The 5,821-nt window shown below is 44.5% G+C and overlaps 1 pseudogene; it reads right to left on the bottom strand.

Annotated features, from left to right (window-relative positions):
* Window positions 1-2,381: 2,381 nt before the first annotated feature.
* LOC150005108 (cilium assembly protein DZIP1 pseudogene) lies at window positions 2,382-5,821 on the bottom strand (annotated as a pseudogene).

Genomic DNA, 5,821 nt, shown 5'->3' with positions numbered 1-5,821 from the left:
GAATTTTAAAGTAGATGTGCGTTCCCCTGGATTGTTAAATACTCATTAAAGATCTGCTTTATCAACTGAATTGCCCAAACTGCTGTGCACCCCACCAGGGCTGGGGCGCCAATATCCTGTCTCAGCCCCTTTTTCTCCAGCTACTTGTTCCCCATTCTGGGTCTGCTGTCCAACCTCTGTTCAGGGGCTGCTTTTTGCAGACCAAGAAATAAATGGTCAGGGATCAGGAGAGCATCCATGCTCGTCATTCATTCATTCATATTTTAAAAAAATTTCTTTTTACTTTTCAATCACAGTTGACATACAATAATTATGTTTTAGGTGTATAATCCAGTGATCAGTCATTTATATAATTTACAAAGTGATCACCCCGATAAATGTAGTACCCATCTGACATCATACATAGTTATTACAATATTATTGACTATATTCTCTATGTTGTACTTTACATCCCTGTGACTATTCTGTGACCACCAATTTGTACTTCTTAATCCCTTCCCCTTTACACCCATTCTCCCAGCCCGACTCCCATCTGGCAACCATCAAATTGTTCTCTGTATCTATGAGTCTGTTCCTGGTCTGCTTGTTCATTTATTTTGTTCTTTACATTCCACATACAGGGGTGCGCAAAAGTAGGTTTAGAGTTGTTTGTATGGAAAATAATACAATAATTAATGAATACTACAGGAATAAATTCTGTGTTTCACTTTCTCACAACTGGAAACTTGCGCAACTCTGTGTAAATGAAATCATATGGCATTTGTCTCTGTCTGGCTTATTTCTTTCAGCACAGTACCTGCTAGGTCCATCCATGTTGTGGCAGATGGCAAAATTTCACTTTATTTTTTTTTTTTAAATGACTAAGTCATATTTCATTCTATATATGCACCACTTCTTCTTTATCCACTCATCTAATGACAGACACTTGGGTTGCTTCCATATCTTGGCAATTGTTAACAATAGTGCAATGAAAATATGGATGCTTATGTTTTTTGATTTAGTGTTTTGGGTTTCTTCAGGTAAATACCCAGAAATAGATTTGCTGGGTCCTTGTTTGTCTCATTATATACAGCCTTTGTTTTAAAGTCTATTTTGTCTAAGTACTGCTACCCAGCTTTTGTTTTCATTTCCATTTTCATGAAATATCTCTTTCCATCCCTTTACTTTCAGTCTGTGTTTTACATCTGAAGTCTCTTTTTGACAGCCTATGTATGGCTCTTATTTTGTTTTCTATTCAGCCACCCTATGTCTTTTGATAGGAGCATTTAATCCATTTGCATTTAAAGTAATTATTGATAGATATGTATTTATTGCCATTTTATTATTTATATTTTTATCTTTTTTATTCCTAAAGAAGACCCTTTAACATTTCTTGTAATGCAGTAGTCCCTCACTATATCGCGGTTCACTTATCACGACCTCGCTGTATTGTGGGATTTTAAAAAATAGTATATTTAATTATTTATTGTGGGTTTTTCACTATATCGAGGGATTTTGCAGTACTGTATACATATGTTAAAGTTACGTAGGTTTAAGAGTGTAAAGTAAATGTAAGGTTCCTACTTCGGGGGCGTGGGGTCTGGAATGTAATACCCGCGATAAGTGAGGGAATACTGTACTGGTTTGGTGGTGATGAACTCCTTTAGCTTTTTCTTGGCTGGGAAGCTCTTTATCTATCCTTAGATTCTAAATGATAGCTTTGCTGGGTAGAGTAATCTTGGTTGTAGGTCCTTCCTTTTCATTACTTTGAGTATTTTGTGCCAGTCCCTTCTGGCCTACAAAGTTTCTCTTGAGAAATCATTTGACAGTCTTATGGGAGCCCCCTTGTAGGTAACTAGTTGCTTTTAAGATTCTCTCTGTCTTTAACCTTTGGCATTTTTTTTTTTCAGAGTCAAGAGTTTGGGGCAGGGAAGGTTTATTGATCAACAAGACCTAGTTCGAGAAGGTGGAAGAACTAATTCTCGAATCCATCTTAAAAAGAGCTACATCTTATTCATAAGACATCCCAGGCAAGGGTTATGCTGCAGAAATGGTACTTCTAAAATAATTGTTTTATAACAACATGCTTACAATGGCTCAAAGCTGCATATGGTAAAGATACTTCTGGAAAATATATTTAACATGGGCCTAGCTATATTTTTGTAGTTATAAACTTCTATATGAAAAATAACCAATCTACCCTTAAGATTTCACTGACTCCACTAATAGAATTTTATGATAAAACACTTCCAATGTTATAACAAACATAAGAAAGATGTAAAGTTTTAACTCAGACCCAACACCTGCTATAATTAAAATTTTTCACTTAAAAAGTAGTTGGAAAAAAATACACTGAAACACCAAGAGTACCGCTTTGAAGAAAAAAACACTGTATGACACGCTATTTTTAAGCAGCTTTATATTCTTCAGAATTCTGCTGCTAACCTGTTTTTAAGGGCTGTATTTGGTGCCAATAAAGAGACCCTTGTTTGAGTTGACTTCCTAGTTGTTGTGGGAAATGCTGTAAGGCAGGAGCGTTTGCATGGTGTTGGCAAGTCCCTGACAGTCCGTGACACTGAACTACTCTTGGCACCGGCATCTTCTGACGTGTGGGGCTGCAGTTACACATCTGAAGAGTCACTCCAGTCAGTCACCGTCACTGAACTGCTCTTCAGTGTGCTCGACTCATCCTGAAGGCCTTCTCCCTTTGGCCCGTGAAGGATGGGTGCCCCCCAGGCAGTTGGCACTTGGGTAGAATGTGATTCCTTCTTCACAGGCAGAGGTTCTTTTTGCTCCTTCCCATCTTTTTTCCCCAAAGATTTTTCTTCCACTAAGGATGATATGTCCCAGTCGTCGTCATCCACATCTGAGCACTTCAGTTCTTTGAAATGTCTTTTGATGAACGCCTCAGCAACATTAATTCCGCCTGCCGGCTTACTCATAGTTCTTTGATTTGAAATCGTCTTTTCAACTTTTTCAGTTAATGTTTTAATGGAGGTTCCTGTGGGCTTGGGAGAAATGTCACAGTCCTCGATTTCGATTTCACTTCCTTCGGTCCAGTCAGTGTCACTTTTGACAGTCTTCCTTCCAAAGCCTCCCTTGTTGCCTTTGAATGGCTGCCTGAGAGGCAAGTCTGGGGACGCGTAAGCCTGGATGAGGTCACCGGCATCCAGCTCTTCCTCTGAGCTAAAGGGAGGCGTCGTAATAGTGGAAGACTTTCTGGGAAAATTATCTTCTATGATATTTTTCTTAATTTTTGGAACAGATGTTCGGTCAGTGAAAACAGGTCTTTGTTTAACCAATTTTCTGCTTTTGGGAGGAAGTTGTATTGCTTTGACTATTTCTCCAGTTGAAAAGGTATCCATTTGAGAAGCACTGTTCCTATCTGAAGACAGTGACATTCTCTCCTCAACTTTGCAGCTGACCTGATGTTCCAGGGATTCTCGAATTTGTTGAAAGTTAGGTATCTGTCTTTGTAGATCACGTCTTTTTGATTCCATAGTTCTTAGCATTCTATGGAATTGATCATTGGAAATACCGCGTGTATCTGCATGAATCCCTAAGGTCTCCAATTTCCGCACCAAACTCTGCTCCAAGATGGTTCTTATTTTCTTAGTGAGAGAGGGGTTATTCTTCAAAGCTTTCCTGAAATGGTTCTTACTGTTATTTAACTTATGTTCATTTTCCCTCCCATGGGCCATTGTTAGACTTGACTTAGCATCCAGAGTCTGTGGGGCTGGGGCGTTCATAGATACAGCTGAAGCACTCGGCTTAGGTTCAAAAGCTTGCCATGCTGAAGAAGTCCCTTTGGGTTCAGTGACACTGTTTACTGGTTTACTGGTAAACTCTTTAATCTGCTGCCTCTGACTGATTATCAGCTCATTCCGTTCCTGGAGTCTCTGCTCTTGCTCCTCCAGCCTTTTCTTGTAGCAAACATTATTTGCATTTAGGTTGTCTATCACTAAGGTTCGAAGTTTCTCTGTATCGGACAGGAGCTGACCCTTCTCCTTCTTGTGTTCCTGATGGAGAGCTTGAACTCGGGCCGTCCACTTACTTTCCTGACTATCCAGAAATTGCATCACGTTTTGGAAATCCAGGGGATACTGAGGACGTTCTTCCTTAAACTCATGTGCACCCGTTAATGTGCCTAAGTTGGACTTGATCTGCAGATTGGACTTCTGGATTTCTGACAGTTGATATTCTAATGCTAAATTCTTAGCGGTTAATTCTTTAAACTCCTTCATAAACATTTCTTTGAATTTTTCCATTTCATCGGCCAACTTCTTTTTTTCTTCTTCTTTCCATCTATGAAACCCCTTCAGAAGTTCCTCCTCTTTTGTTTGCTGCATTTCATGGCTCTCAGAGACTCTGAGCGTGTGGCTGTGCTGGGAAGCCTGCAGCTGAGACTGGGTGAGCTGCAGCTGCTCCTTCAGCATGGCGACCTCTTTCTGGAGTGTTTCGGTCTGGTCCTTTTTCTTATACTCAAGGTGAGAATCTTCGGGATGGCGGCGCTGAACATTACTTTGGAGAAAGGCTTGATTCATAAAGGCCTTGTCACAGTAATGGCACTGGTAACAGCTGGCCTTGGCCTCCATCATCATTTGCTGCGTGGAGATCATCTTTTTCCTGCGCTTACACTCCTCCTTGAGGAACTTGATCTCCCCGGCCTCCTTGGCGAGCAGCTCTTTGCTGCGCTCGTAGTTGGCCAGGCTCAGGCGCAGCCGCTCCTCCACGCTGTGCAGCTGCGACGTGAGGAACTCCTGCGAATGCATCAGGTACTCGATGGAGAGCTGCGCCAGGCGGATGAGCTTCAGCAGCACCGGGTCCACCCCCGACTGGCAGTGCCGGCACTTCTCGTCCTCCAGCTTGCAGAAGGTGATGTTCATGATGTTCTCCTGCAGCGTGAGCACGTCCACAGCCCGGCGACCTTGTCCATGTCGATGGCGCTCAGCCACTGCCAGTCCACGTTCTCCAGGCACGGCCAGAACTGGAAGGACGGCAGGGGGCCCGAAGCCGCGCTGGGCGGGTAGCAGGCCGTGGTGGCCAACCCAGTCGCAGCCCCTGCGGGGGCGTCAGGCCCCTCGAGGCTGTTGGCGAGGGGGTAGTAGACCTGCTGGTGGAAGGGCATGCTTGGATGCTAATCGGCCACCTCTGCCAGCATCGGAGAAGACGGCCTCGTCTCCCGGGCCCCAGCTGCCTCCTGCCTCCGGAACCACTGCCGCCCCAGTCGCCGGCAGCAGGCAAAGGCAAGGTCCCAGGAGGCGAGCGCAACGGGCAGCAGCAACAGCAGCGGCCTCAAGTCTGCGCGTTCAGGCCGTTGCTGTGGCAGCGTCCCCATGTTACAGAAACAGGGGAGTCCGAAAACAAACCCCAGAGTTTGTGGCTGGGAGATAGGCAGCAGGAAGCAGCTTTCAGGATGCCCTTGCATGCCTGGAACTAGTGGCTGGATACATTGTTGCAAAGACCCACTTTACTTCCAAGACTCAGGAAGATGGGAGGGATCTTGGACTGTGGGCTGGTACGGAAGAAGCAGACAGAGCCTACGCAGGGTTCTGTGAATGGTCAGGACGGTTTGCAACACCCACTGCGTGAGAGGACGCAGGGGGAGAGAGGAGGCAGGGAGGAAGAGAGAAGCAGCTGCGGACATTTTGGGCTGGCTCTGGCTCTAGGAGGCTCTCTCTGGCCCTCACGCCCTCACTCTGTGGCTCTTGTGGGCTCCCTCCATCTGGGTTGGAGAAGGGATCTTCAGGCTGCTTTAAGAAGGGGCGCTTGCCAGGCTGCTTTGAGAAGGAGAGGAGATCCATGCGATTTGCAGGAAGAAGGCAGTTTACAAGGAGGCTGA

Source organism: Furipterus horrens, unplaced genomic scaffold (assembly GCF_987537825.1).
Source record: "Furipterus horrens unplaced genomic scaffold, mFurHor1.1.pri manual_scaffold_7, whole genome shotgun sequence".
NCBI lineage: Eukaryota > Metazoa > Chordata > Mammalia > Chiroptera > Furipteridae > Furipterus > Furipterus horrens.
Note: the sequence above shows the minus strand (reverse complement) of the source record. Positions and strands in the feature narration are given on the sequence as shown.